The sequence below is a fragment of the Lutra lutra genome, chromosome 10 (assembly GCF_902655055.1).
Source record: "Lutra lutra chromosome 10, mLutLut1.2, whole genome shotgun sequence".
NCBI classification, from domain to species: Eukaryota; Metazoa; Chordata; class Mammalia; order Carnivora; family Mustelidae; genus Lutra; species Lutra lutra.
The window spans coordinates 86,030,270-86,051,890 of record NC_062287.1 but is presented as its reverse complement, the minus strand read 5'-3'; the positions used below and the strand labels follow the sequence as shown (position 1 = coordinate 86,051,890).

At 38.2% G+C, this 21,621-nt stretch overlaps 1 protein-coding gene across 6 annotated transcripts in view; it reads right to left on the bottom strand.

The window, feature by feature from the left end:
* Positions 1-21,621, bottom strand: part of HIPK3 (homeodomain interacting protein kinase 3) — a 96,770-nt gene that overhangs the window by 27,625 nt on the left and 47,524 nt on the right. The gene's annotated exons all lie outside the window — the stretch shown is intronic.

Sequence of the window (21,621 nt, the reverse complement as noted above, 5' to 3'; positions counted from 1 at the left end):
CAAAATCAGGAAATGAACACTGATACATCTCTACCATCTAAGCCTCAGACTCCCAAGTTTGGCCAATTATACTAATAATGAATGTCCTTCATGTCAAAAGGATCCAATTCAAAACCATGCATCACGTTTACTTGTCATATCTTTTAGAGTAAGTTCCTCAAGTCTTTCCTTGATTTCTGTGACCTTGGAACAAGCTGTTACAGGCCAGTTCTTTGTAGAATGTCTCTCAGTGTGGGTTTGCCTGCTGTTTCCTCATAATTAGGTCCAGGTTATAAATCTTTTGGGAGGAGTATGACCAAAGACAGATGCTTTCTTCTCATGATGTGGTCAGGTGGCATTCAATTTTGATTTGTTGCAGTACTGATAATGTTCACTTTGATTATTTAACATGATTATCTGCTAGATTTTTTTTTGCTAGATATTTCCACTACTGAGTTCTTCCTTTTCCCTCTGTAATTAAATATTTTGTAGGATTTCAATTTGAGAATATATGTGTAAGCCATTCCTTATCAAATTTTCAATTTCTTCATTTATTTGCCTATATGAGTATAAATGAACAGAATCCTATTTTAGCCAATGAGTTATAATCCATTACTGTAATTACCTACTTTGATACTCTGATTTTCCCAACTTGACCAGTTACAACTCCCTCAACGAGCTATGGGTCCTCATCAGTACCAGGATGGCACTGTTCCAAGGTTCTCTCAGTATACATATTGTATACAGTTAGACAAAATAAGGCTTCTGCTAATTTCTTTAACTGAGACTGCTGATTGTCATTATCTCCAAAAGCAGTGGTTCTCAATCTTGGCTGCACATTATAATCACGTGGTCCTGGCCACACTCCATACCAATTAAATCAGAAACTCTGGGGGAGAGACTTGGGAATTTATTTTTGTAAAGCTCCCAGGGTGGTTCCAATACACAGCCAAAGTTGAGAACCAAAGCCCTAGGCTCAAGTGGTTAGACCAATCGGAAGATTGCTCCATCTTCTCCCTATAGCTCTTCTGATCAGAGTAAGTTAAAGGAATAATAAATAAGGTGGGGTCTTGTTTGTTTGTTTTGTTTTGTTGTTGTTACCACTGATTTAGGATCTGTCCAGTGAGTCCTCCCCTGGACATCTCTGCCATAATTAATACTTAAAGTTCAACAGCCTCTTAATCCACAAGCATTTGTTAAAATCAAATGTGTGCTTTGAGGCATAAAAGACCTTTAGAATATAGTTATATTCTTTTGACAAAACACTTGGTGTTAGTATAGATGTATACATGTGAATTATATTGATAGAACCAACTGCTAAATTGCGTAGAAAGAGGGGAAAAAACAACTTACACTGAGTTATCATTCTTACATATTCATAACAGTGTACGAAAGAAGACAGAGACCATCTTTTCCTTTTTTGTTCACTATGGTATACATAGAAGCTAGCAGAGAATATGCACTCAGTAAACATTTCTCAAATAAATCATTCCTACAGAGGTTGGGTCACACAAAGGAAAGCATCAGAGTTTTTGAAATATGGATTGGAACTAAGCCTTGAGGAAAAGAAGTCTAGGCAGAAAGAAAGAGAAATGGCCACAAGAGTTAATAAACAGTATGTATTAACCATATAAAAAGGATTCAAAGCAAAAAGACAGTTTCAAAAATATGAAGTAAAAAGGGATTCGCTAGTGATGTTTAATCATGTACTAATTTGAATTCTGAAGAATCATTAAGACTAACAGATCCAGCCGTGTAAGAGTTTTATGATAATTTTGAAATATTCACTATGAAAAGTTATGAGGTTTGAAATTGACTACTGGAAACTTCAACGTCATCTTTGGCAATGAAAGAAAAGTAACAGAATGATAGTGCCTAGGATAGACAACTTAAAGAAACTGGAATTATTTGATACCTGATTAACAATGAGAAAGGAGTTTCTGTCAAATAGACAAAGAACAATGAATTCCTTCTGCCATTTGCTGCCATTTAAAGATGGTGACAAGAATGTGGAGACATCTTTTCAAAATCTTGACCAGGGACTGCATAAAGCCACTTCAAGCATAAAACTGGAGATACAAAAGTTATACTCAAGGAAGCAAACTCAAATTTCTCATTCTAAAATATGAAAGAATTTTAACTGCAAGTTTTACACAAATTCATTGTGTATTTTACTGCATCAGCTAGGGTCTTAAAAAAGCAGATTCGATACCATTCACATGCACATTCCTTTCATTCCTTTAGATCCTGTGGTCCCTGATGGCTAATGATGATGAGCATTTTTCAGGTGTCTGTTGGCCACTTGTATGTCCTCTTTGGAGAGTTGTCTGTTCATATCTTCTGCCTATTTTTTGACGTGATTATCTGTTTTTTGAGTGTTGAGTTTGAGGAGTTCTTTATATATCTTGGATATCAGCCCTTTGTCTGTAGTGTCATTTGCGAATATCTTCTCCCATTCTGTGACTTGCCTCTTTGTTTTGTTGACTATTTCCTTTGCTGTGCAGAAGCTTTTGATCTTGATGAAGTCCCAAAAGTTCATTTTCGCTTTTGCTTCCTTTGCCTTTGGAGACATGTCTTGAAAGAAGTTGCTGTGGCCAATGTCGAAGAGGTTGCTGTCTGAGTTCTCCTCTAGGATTCTGATGGATTCCTGCCTCACATTGGGGTCTTTTAACCATTTTGAGTTTATCTTTGTGTATGGTGTAAGAGAATGGTCAAGTTTCATTCTTCTGAGATACCACCTTACACCAGTTAGAATGGACAAAATTAATACAGTAAACAAGTGTTGGAGAGGATACGGTGAAAGGGGAACCCTCTTAAAATGTTGGTGGGAATGCAAGCTGGTGCAGCCACTTTAGAAAACAGTGTGGAGGGGCGCCTGGGTGGCTCAGTGGGTTAAGCCGCTGCCTTCGGCTCGGGTCATGATCTCAGAGTCCTGGGATCGAGCCCCGCATCGGGCTCTCTGCTCGGCAGGGAGCCTGCTTCCTCCTCTCTCTGACTGCCTCTCTGCCTACTTGTGATCTCTCTGTCAAATAAATAAAAAAAAATCTTTAAAAAAAAAAAAAAGAAAGAAAACAGTGTGGAGATTCCTTAAGAAATTAAAAATAGAGCTACTCTCTGACCCTACAATTGCACTACTGGGTATTTACCCTAAAGATACAGATGTAGTGGGAAAAAAAGGGCAATCTGTACCCCAATGTTTATAGCAACAATGGCCACAGTTGCCAAACTGTGGAGAGAGCCAAGATACCCTTCAACAGACAAATGGATAAAGAAGATATGGTCCATATATACAATGGAATATTACGCCTCCATCAAAAAGGATGAATATGCAACTTTTGTATCGACATGGACAGGACTGGAGGAGATTATGCTGAGTGAAATAAGTCAAGCAGAGAGAGTTAAGTATCATATGGTTTCACTTACTTGTAAAACATAAGGAATAACACGGAGGACATTGGGAGAAGGAGAGAAGAAGTGAGTTGGGGGAAATAGGAGGGGAAGACAAACCATGAGAGACCGTGGACTCTGAGAAACAAACTCAGGATTTTGGAGGGGAGGGAGGTGTGGGGTTGGTTGAGCCTGGTGGTGAGTTTTAAGGAGGGCAGGTACTGCATGGAGCACTGAGTGTGGTGCATAATCAATGAACCTTGGAACAGTGAAAAAATAAAATAAATTTTTTTAAAAAAGCAGATTCGATGTGCAAGAAGCGTCTTGGGGAAGGTAGGGAGAGGAGGCAGGACCAGGTGAAGACAGCCCTCAAGCCCTCACATCCGGAGCAGTTCTGACATGCGCAAAGAAGAAAAGGAAAGGGAGAGGCAGAGAGAAAACCTCTCACTACAGCACCGTTAGGAGACAGAGGCCCTAAGGAAAAAAATCACCTGCTGGAGGAGCTCCCCATCAAGCAAGAAGAGTCCAGCTCTAGTACCCCTACTGTGTTTGGTCACTGGCTAGAAATGCCGGGACGCATATCTCAAGGAGCAACAGCTGGAGACTCTCGGTCAACTGAGCTCCCCACGGGAGGGCCTTGTGAAGGGGCAGCTGAGTGACACAATTCTGTGCCTGCCACAACTATCCTCCCCAAAACTTTTGTATTTTATTTTCAAATACACATATATCATACAGAAAACGCAACAAATTTCCTCACCAAGTCCCATTTAAATGTGCCCCAACTCTCTCCAGTCTACCCTAGCACACCACAGATATTACCATTTTCTATGCAGATCAATGTAAAAGGTTGGGAAATGATACCGTCAAGCATTCACAATCTAGATGAAGTTGCCAGAGATGCCTGAGCTCTATCAGCCAGTCTCATAATAAACTTAAAAATTAAATTATGCATGAAAAAGTAATATATCCATCTGTCGGTAATAAAGAAAGCTTAGTTTTCTGGTTATATTTTAATTGGCTCTCAAATTCTTCCCCTGGGCTAACTATCCTCTTGGATAAAAATGATCGTAACAGTGATTCTAATCTGTGGACCATTCTTTAAAAAAAAAAAAAAAAAAAAAACTTCTGTCCTACTGCTAAAGGAAATTGTTCCACTTCTTTTTTCATCTTTCCTAACTTCCTTCTGAGCACCTATAATGTGGCAGTGCTAAGGACAGAACAGGGAACAGACATCATTTGTACTTTCAGAGACTAGGCAAGGCACACATTAAACATGTCTACCGAATGGAGAGTCTAACAAAACCTCTTGTTTACCACTCTATAAATAAAGACTCACACTTAGAAGTGTCAAACCCACAAACTAAAAAAATTAGGCCATATGGTAAAAAAGGCAATCTATATCTAAAATGCTATGTTTCTTTTTATTATTTTTTGTGATGTGCTTTTAATCAAATTTATCAATATTCATTAAGAATAAATCCTTTCTACTCTTCTGAAACCTTGAAACATTAATATAAAATATAGAGTTAAAGTGGGTAAGATGAAAACAAAAAAATTTTTAACTCTCTAAACTGATCTCTGGGGACTTTGGCCAGAGTAGAAGTGAACGTTGGCAGTCGATGCTTTAAATAAGAACAGAGTGAAATACTGTCATTCAGAAAAGAAGATGACTATTAGTGGAACATTTTATTTGCTTTACCTCATCTTTATTTACTTTTGTAAGTTGAAAATTCAATTACAGGCAGAAGAAACCCAGGAAAAAGGATATCTCACTTCAGGAACTCAATATGTCTAGATCTAGGAACAATTACTTTTTTTTTTTAGTGGGGAGAGCAGACGGAGAGGGAAAGAGAGAATCTCGAGCAGACTCCCTGCTGAGCAGGGAACCATATGTGGGGATCAATCTCACAACCTTGAGATCAAGACCTGGGCCAAAATCAAGAGTCAGACACTCAACCAACTAAGCCACACAGGTGCCCTAACATTCTTTTTTTTTAACGATTTTATTTAGTTTTTCAACAGGGAGAGACACAGTGAGAGAGGGAATACAAGCAGAGGGAGTGGGAGAGGGCGAAGAAGCTCCCCGCAGAGCTGGGGATCCCAGGACCCTGGGATCATGACCTGAGTCGAAGGCAGTCGCTTAACAACTGAGCCACCCAGGCGTGCCTAACAATTACATTCCTATAAAAGAGATGCCTTGGGTCATCACTGCAAATGCCATTAAACTATAAACTCATATGATGATTTCATGGACACCAAGAAAATGTTGATCATATTCCTAACTTACAGAGAGTGAGTTTTCTTTTTAACATAAAGATATTATAATGGTCAGGCCAGTGTGAATATCTACTCTGCCTAACAACTTTACTTCTCATTAAACTTAATCAATTAGCATAATGCTAACAACACTTCAGCTCCTGGTAAGTCTAGTGGCAGAACCACCCATGTCTGGTCAATTCTAGAACACTAATGAAATAATTTCTGAAATGCCAAGCTAAGGGCCAGAAGCTGATGGTTCTGGCAGGTAGCATCACTCACTAAGACTGAGAGGTACAGTCATCCATACTTCTCTTGATGATACCTCTATACCAAGTATTTATCTACAGGATTCTCTCTGCTTTTGACATTTAAAAAATGCTAGAGAAATGCACCACAAACTTGGAAAAGGTAAATAATTGGTAAACTCAATAAAGATAAAAATACTAAAATGACAACAGTCTTTTCTGAAGTAGAAGATGAAGAAGGCATTTTTTAAAATAACAGTTTTATTAAACAATGATATGATTCAAAGTTTTTTAGTATAGTCACAGAATTGTGCAACCAAGCCCACAATCAATTTTAGAACAGTTTTATCATCCCAAAAAAGAAAGCCCTATATCCATTAGCATTTACTCTCCAGTCCTCCCAAGCTCCTCCATCCTGGGCCACCACAAATCTACTTTCAGTGTCATTAGAGCTGCCTGTTCTGGACACTTCATACAAATGGAACAGTAGAAAGTGGGGTTTTGTAACTGGCTCCTTCACTTGCATGTTTCTCAGACTGTAGCACATGCCAGCACGTCACCCCCCTTTCCTTCTGCACAGTATCCCACCGCACGGATATTCCAGATCTACTCAGCCACTCATCAAGTGATGGACATTGGAATTTCTTCCTCTTCTTTTGGCCACTATGAAAACTATGAAGTGACGGGAGAGAGGCCATCTATCAGCTCACCATGCTGCAGAGCAAGATATACTCCTGGCAGAAGGAGGTCAGAGCAGAGAGGCCGCACACCTAAGGCAAGCAAGCACTGCCTCAGACAGACAGGATGAAAATGCCTTTGACAGAAGAGAAATCCAAAAGGGAATGGAGAGTATCAGTGTTAAAAGAAATACTGATTTTTCGACTTTGTTCAATGCTGCTGTCTTTCTGACGGAGTTCATCCTGTGCTATCCCTTTTCAGACGCCTCAGGCACTAAAAGAACCTCCCACCTATACGCTGGTGAACCATCATACAAGAGCGTGGTCCACAGGTGCAATTCCCTTCAGGTAAGTTTCATGAGAACATCATGTTATGCTGGTATTAAAATCTACGGCTCTAGGCTCAAAAGCTCTGGGAAGACAAATTCTGGAGTCTGGTAAGGGGGCGCTGATTTCAAGCAATGAAAATCATCTAAAGAGAGCTGTATGTTTAACACTCAAGAGTAGGCACCTAGCTCTCCCTCCAACAGCAAGTAATTCACCTAAGCCTTCGTATTTTCATTTTCTAAAACATGGGGTCCTATCAACCCTATGTTTTCCAAAGATTATATAAAGGACAAATCTTACACTTCTACCTATAAAAGCATGAGCGTAAGAAGTAAAACAGTATATACATTCCCTAATTTATTCATCTTCCCACTGTCCGAATTCACACCTCCTCTCTTCTCAAGCCACCACCTCCTCCCCAACCTCATTCCGGACTGTGGTCCTTGCATCCTACTTTACTGAAAAAAATAGACAGAATTTGAAAGAAACTTCCACCTTCTCATCACCACATCTACTAGCCCACTTGCATCTGTCAGTGCTTCTATCTAAGGCATCCAGGCTCACTTACTGAAGTATTACCACTCCACCAATTTCCCACTCTCACTCTCTCTCCACCCAGCCCTCTCTCCATCTTTCTCTAGAATCATCTTGTTTATACACTGTCCAGACATCACCCCTTTCTTTTCTCCCCCTTATGCCGTCCTTGAAAACACTGTTTAGAAAGGTTGCCTCAAATTCTGCCCTGTATTGAATTTACTCTAACCAGGCTTCCATTACCCCACCATTCCACCAAAATAGCTCTGGTCAAGGTCAACATCAGCTATGGCATTGCCACATCCTCGATTTACTGGACTTGCAGCATCTGACACAGCTGATTACGCATGCTTTCCTGCTTTAAACACTGTCTGCATTTGTCTTCCACAACACCACTCTATGCTTTCCCCCTTACCTCACTAGCACTCCCTTCTCAGATTCCTTTCTAGCTCCATCTCTTTTCCACAACATTTAAATTCTGGAGGCTCAGTCTTCAGATATCCATCTTCTCTATCTATATTCACTTCCATTAGGTGATCTCATCCAATCACAGAGTTTTGTTTTTTTTTTTTTTTTAAGATTTTATTTATTTATTTGACAGAGAGAGATCACAAGTAGACGGAGAGGCAGGCAGAGAGAGGGGAGGAAGCAGGCTCCCTGCTGAGCAGAGAGCCTGATGCGGGACTCGATCCCAGGACCCTGAGATCATGACCTGAGCCGAAGGCAGCGGCTTAACCCACTGAGCCACCCAGGCGCCCCAATCACAGAGTTTTAAATAGCATGTCTATTCTTAAGAATCTCAAATGTGTACCTCCAACCCAGACCTCTCTCTTTACCTCCAGACCTAGTTATCTGTCTATTCAACATCCCTTCTTGAGTGTCTATTAGATATCACAAACTAAACACGTTCAAAAAGAACCCCTAATTTTCCCAATCCACTCCTTCTCCATCTCAGGAAATGACAACTCTATCCTTAGTTTCTCAGGCTCATAACATGCACAAATCAAATCTGACTCTCCTCTTTCTCTAACTTCCCACATCTATCACCAGATCCTCCATCTTCAAAATAGATCCAGAATCTGACCATTTTGCTCCACCTTTACTGCTACCACCCCAATCCAAGCCACCGTCACCTCTCATCTGGATAATTGCAAAAGCTTCCAATTGTTCTTGTTTCTGCCATTGTCCTCTACTATCTATTCTCAACTTTGCAGCCTGAGTGATCCATTTAAAACACAAGTTGGACACATCATTCTTCTCTTCAAAATCCCCCAACAGCTTCCTATCTCATAGTAAAGCCAATTCCTTACAATGGCCTACAAGGTCACACATGAATCAGGTCTTAGCTTCATCTAATATTTCCTATCACTGTCCTACTGGCTTGCTCTGATCCACCCACACTAGCCTCCTTACTGTTTCTAACCACAGTTTTGCCTCAAAACCTTTGTGCCGGGGCACCTGGGTGGCTCAGTCGTTGGGCGTCTACCTTCAGCTCCGGTTGTGATCCCAGAGTCCTGGAATCGAGCCCCACGTCGGGCTCCCTGCTCAGTGGGGAGCCTGCTTCTCTCTCTCCCACTCCCCCTGCTTGTGTTCCCTCTCTCACTGTGTCTCTGTCAAATGAATAAATGAAAATCTTTAAAACAAAAACAACACAAAACAAACAAACAGAAAAAAACCTTTGTACTTATCTAGGCAAATATTCCAAGCAGAAGGAATAGTACAACTTAACCTCTCTACTCTTACTTTGTGTTTCTGCTCAAGGACCATCTTACTAGAAAGGCCCTCACTGACCACATTAAATAGAAAAGTAAGCCCCTGCCAACACACAAACTTGCCTCCCCTCCTTTATCCTGCTTTATAGTTCTCCGTAGCACTTGTCACCAACTATATGTTTGCTTATTGTCTATTTTCCCTTCCCCACTAGAATATAAATTCCATGAGGGCAGAAGTTGGTTTGTTTTTTAATTAATGTCTATACCCAATGTGGGGTTCAAACCCTTGACCCTGAGACAAGAGCTGCTTGCTCTACTGATTCAGCCAGCCAACTGCCCCAAGGATAGGAACTCTACTTAATTCTCTCAATGCTATACTCCCAGCACTGAGAAAAATGCCTGGCACATAGTAGGCACTCGATCATTATTTGTTCAAAGAACTGATCAACTGAAGGGAGCTATTAGCATACATTCATTAATTTGAAAACTAAGAATATTTTTGTTACATCAAATACATGAACCAAGCAGGTATCAACAGAGACTTTTACATGCCAGCCACTTTGCATTAGGGATAGCTGAAATGTTTTGACTACTGGGGGGGCGGGGTGTGAGAACAACCACCATTTACTAAGCTCTAACAATGGGCCAGGCATCATGGAAATAACTTTTGATGCATTATCTCATTTAAAGAAGTGTTCTGAAAAACAGATTTCTGCATTGTTCTTCTGCTCTAAGATAAAAAATGTTGGTAAACAAAATGTTCCACGTAAAACAGAAGAAGCCCTCAGTTGAGTGCAGCCGGCCCACAGCATCATGAGAAATAATAAATCATTGTTTTTGAAGCAACTAAGTCTAGAGTTGCCACACAGCAACAGACAACTGATAGACTGCCCCAAGTTACCCAGAAAGTGACAGAACTAAAGATTTCAAATGCCTGATTCCAAAAGCCTTTCTCAATATCATACACCCTCAAATTATAAAACCTTATGACTAAAAGAAACAGAAAGTCAAATAGGAAAACTGGAAATTAACACCAAAGTCATTTTAGCAATTCAATTAAAGTTATGCTCTAGTTTTATTTCCCACAGAATAGGAAAATACTTACTGATCTATGTTTTCTAATAGTTACATAACATGAAAAAACATCTGTTATATGCTTTTTTCATTAACTGGTCTTTAGCTTTCCAGGACAATTAAAAAAAAAAAAAAAAAAAGACCTTGCTGCCATTTTTTTAAACTAACTTTTCATTCTGTAGAATTCCTTTAGCAAATATATAATAACACCAATGACATCAAACAGTTCTATAAAGAACACTATGAACCAGGCAATGCTCTAAGTGCTTTGTAAGTATTAACCCATTTGATAGCCCTGCTAATCCTTTTCATAGATAAACAAACACTAGGATAAGTAATTTGCCCGAGGGTCACAGAGTTAGTGCGAGGTACAGCTGGGGTTCAAAGCCATGTTTAATGACTTCAGAATCCACACTTTTAACTACTACACTTTAACATAAATAATTCCTATCACACTTTGGCTTACTGGAAGTTCTCCCACTCAGATGCTATACTTATCATTGAAAGTGTTCTTCTTTTCTCTTTAAACATATCACCTTTGATTTTAAGACTAACCAGGAAATGTGAAATATAAATACACTTATATAAAAGAACTTCGTTGACATTTTACTCCTTTTCCTGATCTTTAAGCATTTACTCATCTTAACCATAAATAATCTTTTGCATTAAATACACAGTCATCTGCTAGATGCATCTTAGTTAAAATAAGGCTCTTACTTTGGCAGATACTGTGTTCCCAAAGATGACTGCAATACCTTTTACAGAAACAATTAGGAAATGAGCTCAACACTGGATCTGACCATCTACTCGTTAAGTACCAATTCAACATCACGAACTCAATAAATTCGTACATGTCAAAACCCTGTACCTAGCAAAAGACAGCAAAGACCTAAAGTTGTTATAAAAGGCAAGCATCAGTAAATAAATGTGCGTTTGTACAAACCCAATCAATCTAGGAAAAGATACACACTCAAGTTTTACTGGCAATTAAGTCTGAGGAATCAACCTCGCAAGGGGAGAGGGAAAAGTATACATCTCCGTGACACTTTTTTTTTTTTTAAGATTTTATTTATTTATTTATTTATTTATTTATTTAAGAGAGGGAAAGAGCATGCGTGCAAGGGAAGGAGCAGAGGGAGAGGAAGAGAATCTCAAGCAAACCCTGCTCTGAGTTCAGGAGCCCAAGGTGGGGCCCAACCTCAGCACCCTGATCATGACTTGAACTGAAATCAAGTGGTGGAGGCTCAACCGACTGAACCAAGCAGGCGCCCCTCACAATGTTCGTTTCTAAAAGAAGCACCTCATAATATACAAAAAGAAAACTCATGTAAAAAAAATTGTCAGTCACCTGGCCTTTATAGGAATTTCACGTTTCTAATGTTACCACCAAATTAGACCATATAATCGGTATTAAGTGCCTTTTATTACAGGTAACAATCTTCTACTGAGAGTCTCTGAGGTGGGAATACATCAGCTCTGGAAAGACAGCACTGAAGTGCATCTCAGAGCCTCCCTGTCTGTAGGGAAGACTGAGAGAGGTTCTTGTAAGCACAACAGGGACTTACACTGGAGACCTCTAACGATCCCTCCGAGTCATAACTCTACTAAAATTTATGAAACTATCAAAGAACATTTCTACAACTGAAACTTTAACAGAAGGATGACTATTAAAATATACTAGTGAGTTGATTTCCAGCTTGAGCAGCACTTGTTTCAAAGTGCTGCAGTATGGTGCTTTTTAAAAACAACCAACAAAAACCCTCAATGCTCTGAGAAAAGCAAATAAATTTCCAAAGAGGCAATCAACCACTTTTAGAAATATTTTTCTTTTTTTGAGTTATGAATGTTTTTAACATGATAAAAAAGTTTGTTGCTATAGGCAAATAACATCACTACAGAATACTAGACAATCACAATGTCTGTTTTTATGACTGGAACAGCAAACTATTCAATAACATGTTGAAGTGTAATCATAGTACACACTCTTAGAATAGATACTCATTCAAATGTAGCTTAAGTCGTGGGCTAAAAAGATCACAATTAAAAATATCCTTATTGCAAGGCCACTTAATCTTTTAAGTACGCAGGACAATGATCCAGATCAAAGCATCCAGTACCAAGAACAGCAATAACAGTAACTTCAAAACCCATTAAATGTGAAACCTGAGAGGTAGAAGATAGGAGACAGCAAACACTTAATATTCATCACCAATATGCCAAGTGGGCTTAGGGTCCAATGTCCAAAAAGATGGATACATCAATAATTTGCATATCTATGACTGATCAACAGCTGGTATTTTGGAAAGATAGGCAGAGTTCAGAAACATAATCCTTTTACAGACAGTACATCTTTCATGTTTTATCTACCAAGACTAGTTGCAAGATAACCGAGAAGCCTCATGATATGGAAGAGAAAATACTATTAACATATATCAAGAGAGAGAAGCAAAGGAGCTGAATTGGGAGGGGAATATGAAAAATATCTGTAAAAACTAAAGGAAAACATAACTGAGTTTGAGTGTCTGTTCTTAATATGTTTGGTTATATGCTACTGGATATAAAAATCAGTATGTAACTATCTATATATACAAACTATATTATTAATATCTTACATTTGTATTGCATTTTATTTTACAACCTGTTCAAATATTTTATTCTATGAGGTAACAAAATAAATGTTGTTGTCCCTATTCTACAGGTAATTAGGAGAAAAGTAAAACACAATCCAAGATTTTCTAAATTTAACTATGAGATATATTTAAAATTATAATGCATCATCAGTAAGTGCCAATAGAAGCTCATAATCTTATCATAATTATAATATAATATAATCATAATATAATCATAATCATAATCATAATGTAATCTATACGGTGTACTTAAATTAGACCAAAAAAATAATTGCAATAAATGAATCAATTTTTTAAAAGATTTTATTCATTTATCTGACAGAGAGCGTGTGAGTACAAACAGGGGGAGCAAAGAGGGAGAAGCAGGCTCCCCACTGAGCAGGGAGCCCAACTCGGGGCTCAATCCCAGTATCCTGGGGTCATGAGCCAAGCAGAAAGCAGACATTTAACCAACTGAGCCACCCAGGGGCCCCAAATAATTCAATTTTATAACTTCATAAGAATTACTGAAAATAACAAAAATGTTTATTGAACTTTTATCAGGAGTCAGTCTATGCTACATGTATTCTGCTCATTACCTCATTAAATCCTAATAAAACCCTCTGAGGTAGGTATTGTATTATCCCATTTTATTTTATTTTTTTAAAGATTTTATTTATTTATTTGACAGAGAGATCACAAGCAGGCAGAGAGGCAGGTAGAGAGAGAGGAGGAAGCAGGCTCCCTGCTGAGCAGAGAGCCCGATGCGGGGCTCGATCCCAGGACCCTGAGATCATGACCTGAGCCGAAGGCAGCGGCTTAACCCACTGAGCCACCCAGGCGCCCGTATTATCCCATTTTAGAGATGAGGGACCCCAAGCACAGAAGCAACTTTTCAAGGTCTCTGTGGGTGGTAGGCCTTGTAACAAACCTTGAGTCTGAGTGAGAGTCCAAGCTCCTCAACACCACATAAATCATCTTTATTTTATGAACTACTGCAAATATATTATTTAATCATAAAACTAGATTCCTACACTTTAATAAACAAGTAGAAGGTTAGGCATTGATTCATCAGATCTTACACAATCTGGTGGCACTTTGGAACATACCATTTCTTTCTTTTTTTTTTTTTAAGATTTATTTATTTTTGAGAGAGAGAGTGCACACAGGAGGGGGCTGTGTATGAGCAGGGGGCAGGTACATGAATGAGGGGTGGGGCAGAAGGAAAGGGAGAGAATCTCAAGCAAACTCCCCACTTGGGGCTAGATCTCACAGTCCTGAGATTATGACCTGAGCCAAAATCAATAGCTGGACGCTTGATCAGCTGAGCCACCTAGGTGCCCCTGGAGCATACCACCTCTTAAAGGCCAGTAATCTTTTAACAGTTAGACAAATAAAGTACTTCCCCCTTACCCATGAGGATTATATTCTAAGACCCTCAGTGGATGCCTGAAACCATGGATAGTACCAAACCCTAAACACACACACACACACAGTATATTTACATATATACCTGTTTTTGCCTATACATACATACCTATGATAAAGCTTAATTTATAAATTGGACACAGTAAGAGATTAACAATAATAATAGAATAATTATAACAATATACTGTAATAAAAGTTAAGTCAATACAGTCTCTTTCTCTCTCTCAGTATCTTATTGTACCATACTCACCCTTCTTCTTGTGATGATGTGAGATGATAAAATGCCCATGTGATGTGATGAAGTGAGGAGAGGGATGCAGGCATTGTAATGTATTGACCCTCTGACACTAAGTCAGGAGTAGGATCATTTCCTGCCAGGCCACAGAAACAGTGAAAAGCAAGACCATGGATGAGGGGTGAACTACTGAATATTACCATTTTTTCATGCTTTTTTTCCCCTTGGACGTTGACATACTTTTGACTCATAGAAAAGTTGCAAAATAATGCAAAGAATTCTTCAATCAGATTCCCCAAATGTTAACATTTTCCCACGACTGTAGTATCCGCTCTTATATACACACACACAAATACAATTTTCCTGAATTATCTAAGAGTTAAGTTGCAGACACTGTACCCCTTTACCTCTAAATACTACATTGTGTACTCCTTAAAAAGAAGGACAGTCTCTTACATAGCTACAATGTATTTATAAAAATCAGGAAATTAATACTGATACAATACTACTACTCAGATTTTGCCAACTATCCCAATAATGCCTTCCTTTATATCAAACAAAATAAAAAAAAAAATCCCAGACCCATGTCTCTTTAGTTTCATTTATCTGAAATAGTTCCTCAACATTTTTGTGGTTTTCATGATACTATCATTTTTGAATACAGGCCAGTTATTTTCTAGAATGTCCCTCAATTTGTTTATTTAATGCTTCCTCACAAAGTTTACACTACTTTCAGCAGAAATACTACAGGAGTGATGTTATCTTACACTTTATTTTTAAAAGCATGTATTAGAAAACATATTATCGTCAGTTTTTTCAAGGAATAGTATCAATACTTCTCAGAATAGATTGCTATGTGCTAGTATAATCAAGTAACTGCAGACTTTGTAGTAGTAACAGAGAACAGAATTCAAATCCCAGCTCTGGTAGTTACTTAACAAAACTCCAGGCCTTAGGCAAGTTACAAATGTTACTGCCAGTTCAACTCATTCATTTGCAAATGAGGGATATACTTGCCTTTCCAGATTATTGTTATAATAAAACCAAGTAAAGTACTTGGCACATAATATCCCTTCCCTCCAAAAGCATCTAAAATTGACTGCTTGAGTGATTTCCCCAAGGTCACAGGGCCAATAAATGGTGGTGCCAAAACAGAAACTTGGGTTTAACCTTTAAATCTCATAAGAAATAAAATGTGCCTTCTACAGGCAGTCCTGTTAATACGTGTCTTATCTTCTCTATTAAGAAGAACATAAGGTCTTTAATACCAGGAGCTACCTCTCGCTTGGTTTTATACTTCATACAGCCCCTGACAGAGTATTTTATAAACAGAAATCACTCCTTAAAGAAGTACAATGAACACAAAATATTCAATTAGACACAATGCTTCCCCCAAATACATTCCATTTTACTATACATTTTAAATTCTCAGATATTTCATAACCTACAAGACGGCCAACTACATTAAGCAATGTCTATACCGGAACAATAGAATTTAAGGAATATGAAAATATGAAACATCCACACATACTTATTTTCCCCTACATACCTAACTACCAGAACCATCAACACCAACAAATAAAAATTCCAAAGAACTGCCAGAAATCATTAAGACGTTTTCAACTATACTGAGTTATATTCTAGCTAACAAAAGAAAATGGAAGTGTACTACTTAGCTACTATCAGATTAATATCCCCAGGGAAAACAACTACAAAAATTGGCTGAACACACACACACACACACACACACACACACACACAGAACAGCTGTGTATAATGGCTTTTGGGGTGAAAGTTATGTGTCTGTGTAGGTTCATCAATTGTAATAAATTTACTGATGTGCCTGAGGGTGCAGGAGTGTTCATAATGGGAAAGGTTGTATGTATGTGAAAGTAGGCTATGGGAACCCTGTGTTTTCTGCTCAATTTTGCTGTAAACCTAAAATAGCTCTAAGAAATAAAGTCTACTATTAAAAAAAAAAAAAAAAAAAAGGTTGTGTGAAGTCACCAGAGAGCAGACAAGACAGCTAGGACTTGAGGGACCAAAATCCCAGAGCAAAGAGAAGATTTATTAAAGTTGACCTTACATTTCCTTGAGGTAATCACCAATTGACAGTGAGATATGGGGAGAAGGGGGAACAGAAAACAGTGCCCTAAATTTAGCCTACAGTTATTCCACTGGGCTGGGAAAACAGTACCTGGAATTCAGAACCTGCCAAGGAAGAGGGGCCTGGGTGAATAGTCCGGGCTTTTCAAATGAAACTATAAAGGGCTATACCCTAGGAACAAGGGCAAACTGAAATAGACAGCCTCACTTGGAATAACATGAGCTACCTACTCTACCTGGTTTCCAGAATAAAAAAGAACTATCTCTGAAGGAAGATTTTACCATCCAGAGTCACTAACACAGCACTGACCAACAGAATTTTCTGCAGTGACAGGGCTGGTCACATGCAGCTACTGAGCTCTTGAGCTGTGGCTAATGTGACTGAGGAAATGAAATTTTTAAAAATTTATTTAATTTTAATTTAAATTTAAACCTCAATAGCCATGAGTGACCATACTGAATAGCAAAGCTTAAGAATTTTTCTTACCTAAAACTGAATACTAAAGAAACAAGCAAACAAGTAAACAAAAAAGTTAACCAGCCTAACAGGAAATAACAATCAAATGTAAATAAAGAAAAGAAGAAAAAAATCAATAGAAACAGCCTCACAGTTATTGAGCCAGTGAAATTATAACAGGGAGTTTAAAGCAACAATCAAAATGTTCAAGAATGGGGCACCTAGGTGGCTCAGTCATTAAGCATCTGCCTTCAGCTCAGGTCATGATCCCAGGGTCCTGGGATCAAGTCCCACATGGGGCTCCTTGTTCAACGGGAAGTCTACTTCTCCCACTCCCACTCCCCCTGCTTGTGTTCCCTCTCTCTCCGTCTCTCTTTGTCAAATAAATAAGTAAAATCTTTTTTTAAAAAATGTTCAAAAAAATTTCACCAGAGAACTGAAATTTACTCTTAAATTAACAAATTCCTGATTTTAACATATACACAATACACACACACAAACACACACACACACACACACCACACACCCACCCAGATACCTCAGAGTCAACTGCTTACACCAAAGACAAAACCTTAAATACTGCCACAGAGGGGAAAAAAGGACACGTCATTATCAAAAGAGCCAATTTTCTATGGAAATAATGGAAGCCAAAATAAAACAGAATAGTATCTTTAAAGTGCTGAAAGAAAGTAATTCCCAAAGCATATCTGGGGAAAATACACTTCAGAAATTAAAATATTTTTCACATAATTGAGACATTCTGAAATTCATCTAGAAATGCAAAGAACTAGAAACAATCCCCTGAAGAACAAGCAGGAGGACTTACACTGATACTGATGCAAGAACAGACAAAATAATGAAAGGACAGACGAGAGTCCAAAGAGAGACCCACACATTTGGTTTATGACAAAGTTGTTACTGCTGTGCACTGGGATGATAAATGGTGCTCAGCTGAGGGATATCTATGTGGGGGGGGGAAATGTCCCTTAACCCCTACCTCATACTATACACAAAAATGAATTCCAGACAGATGGCAGAGCTAACTAAATGTGAAAGGTAAAATAATAAAGCTTTTTTTTTTTAAGATTTTATTTATTTATTCATGAGTGAGAGAGAGAGGCAGAGGGAGAAGCAGGCTCCTCAATGAGCAGGAAGCCCTATGAGGGACTCGATCCCAGGACCCCAGGATCATGACCTGAGCCAAAGACAGATGCTTAACCATCTGAGCCACCCAGGCGCCCCAACAATAAAGCTTTTAAAAGAAAATACAGGAAAACAAACACCTTATTGACCCTAGAATATATGAAGATATCTTTTTTTTTTTTAAAGATTTTATTTATTTATTTGACAGACCGAGATCACAAGTAGGCAGAGAGGCAGACAGAGAGAGAGGAGGAAGCAGGCTCCCTGCTGAGCAGAGAGCCCGATGTGGGGCTCGATCCCAGGACCCTGGGATCATGACCTGAGCCGAAGGCAGAGGCTTTAACCCACTGAGCCACCCAGGCGCCCTGAAGATATCTTAAATAGGACACAAATGGTGTTAATCTAAAGAGCTTTGAAAAATGAAACTGCGTTGACCCTTGAACAATGCAGAGAAGTTAGGAGCACGAACCCCCATGCAATCAAAACTTCATACGTAACTTCTAATTTCCCAAAAACTTAACAACTAGTGTTGACCAGGGGCCTTCACAATAACGTAAAGAGTTAACAAATATATATTTTGTGTGTTTCCTATATACATATATGTTATATATTATATATATGTTATATATAATATATATATGTTATATATTATATATATATGTTATATATATGTGTGTACTGTATTCTCACAATAAAGTAAACTAGAGAAAAGAAAATGTTAATAAAATCATAAGGAAGATGGGATTGGAAGTTCAAGCCCCACGTTGGGTGTAGAGGTTACTAAAAAATAAAATCTTTTTAAAAAAATCATAAGGAAGAGAAAATGTATTTACAATACTGTACCATGTTCATAAAAAAAATCCACATATAAGTGGACTCGTGCAGTTCAAACCCATGTTGTTCAAGGGTCAACTATATATTAAAATGAGACCATGTGTTAAATTAGTCCATGTATTCACCAAGTCAGCTTTAAGAAAGTGCAAAAGAAAGCCACAGAATGAAGACACTTCTCCAAAAAGTTTCATACTGAGAACATACACTTTAAAAACCACAAATGAGCCAGACCATCAAGCAAACAGAAAATTAGGTAAAAGAAACTTCACAAAATAGAACATCCAAATAGTCAATAACCTTGATTTGGTTAGTGGTTACAAAGGTTAGTTCACATTACAATTATGAAGCTGTGAACTTAAAATTTGTGCACTTTATATTATCCTATACTTCAATAAAACAGTTCGCAAAAAATGGCTGCATTAGCCATTATTAACACAAACCGAGTTACTTCATGAAAGCTTCCAAAGGTTCTGCTCTGAAGAGGAAGAGCTGCACATTATACACCATGCAGGCCACCAGCGGACAACCGGGAGACTCCCAATCCTCCTGCTGCCACTGCATCATTTTCCTTTAACCCGCACACTTTTTTTTTTTTTAAATAGCTTCTACTTATAAAGCATATGCAATGTCCTAAGATTGTATTAAGAGCTTTACCTGCATTATGGAGTTTAACCTTCACAAGAAACTTTGAGGTAGCTACTAGCATCATTACTTTACAGATGAGCAAACTGAGGCTCAGAAAAGTTAAACAGTTTGCTCTATTTAACATATTAAGTGACAGAACTGGAATTATGAAGCTGTAAATACATACACAGTAGCATAATTTATTACCTGACATTATTTAGACCCAACAGACATAAGTATACTGGTTTTTTTTTTTAATTCTTTCTTTGAAAATACTTTGTATTTAATGCCTCATATGAACCACTAGAAAGTCTAAGGTCTTCTTATAAGTCCCAAAAAGGAATGCTATCACATCATATTTTTGAATACTATAGTGTCTAGAAGCTTGTTACTAATTCAATGACATTATCTCTAGAGGAGTAGTTACATTAATGAGAAGCAATTTAGAGCAAACAAAATCTTTAGAAGATTCACACACATACATCCTTCATACTACATAGTTTCAACACCATATTACTCAAATATAAATTCTCTCAATGAGTTTATTCCTTCTAAACACTTCTGGAAGTATTTTGTTTGAAAATGACATCCTTCCTGGAGGCACCTGGGTGGCCCAGTTGCTTAAGCATCTGTCTTCAGCTCAGGTCATGATCCCGGGGTCCTGGGATGGAGCCCCAGGTTGGACTCCCTGCTCAGTGGGGAGTCTGCTTCTCCCTCTGCCTTTCCCTCTCCTCCCCCCACTCATGTGTGTGTGTGCTCTCTCCCTCTCTCAAATAAATAAATAAAATCTTTTAAAAAACAGGGCACCTGGGTGGCTCAGTGGGTTAAGTGTCTGCCTTAGGCTCAGATCATGATCCCAGGGTACTGGGATCGAGCCCCACATCGGGCTCTCTGCTCAGCGGGGAGACTGCTTCCTCTTCTCTCTCTGCCTGCCTCTCTGCCTATTTGTGATCTCTCTCTCTGTTAAATAAAGAAAGAATAAAATCTTAAAAAAAATCTTTAAAAAAAGAAAATGAACATCCTGTTTTCAGGACTTTCACTGACTGATTAATTGACTGCCAAGTTCTGCAACTATGTTTTACCATTTACAAAAAAGCTACGTCCTTAGATTCAAAGGTTTTTACTACTTTGCTATTACTAAAATCAAATATACCCATATTAATATATGTAAAAATTTAAAAAGTTATTTATAAATGCTGATATACCAACTCTCATTTAGGTATATTGGATTTCAGTTGCCTCTTCTATAATGTAAGTTAAACTAAATGTCTATGTAAATGTTTCCAACTCTAAAATGATTTGCTTTTACATAACAATATCTTCAATACAAGTATTTTATCACTAGGAACTGCTGGTGATTAATTTAGCCTTGAGGAAGTAAAGAGGGGAAAAAAAACCCCACATTTACAATGCCAGGGAGCATTCTGCTACAACATGAAGCATCTCTATACCCAGCAGAGAGTGGACAATCCAAGACTCCTGATACAGGAAAAGAGATATGGGGCTTATGTTACCAAAGTATATCTGAATCACTTTTTTGATTACTTTGTCAGCTTTTTCCAATTGTACAGGACTATTTCAAGGCCAAAGTCATGCCATACTCTTGATACCACTGCAAACAGGTTTCCAAGAGGTCGTTAGTTTGTGACATTTGCTGATAACTACACTCTATATCAGGAACTAGGGGGTAAGAAAGCATAAAGTAGTAAAAATGAATTTTCAGGTATTTATGTCTGTGTATAGTTCTGTGGATTTCTTAAATCAATCCATAACACATGTCTAACAAAGCAGGATAAACTGCAAGAGGCAGAGACTATAGGTTAAAAAATGAATTTCTATAAGTCAATTGGAGAAAGACAACTACCATATGATCTCCCTGATATGAGGAAGTGGAGATGCAACATGGGGGGTTTGGAGGGTAGGAAAAGAGTAAATGAAACAAGATGGGATTGGGAGGGAGACAAACCATAAGTGACTCTTAATCTCACAAA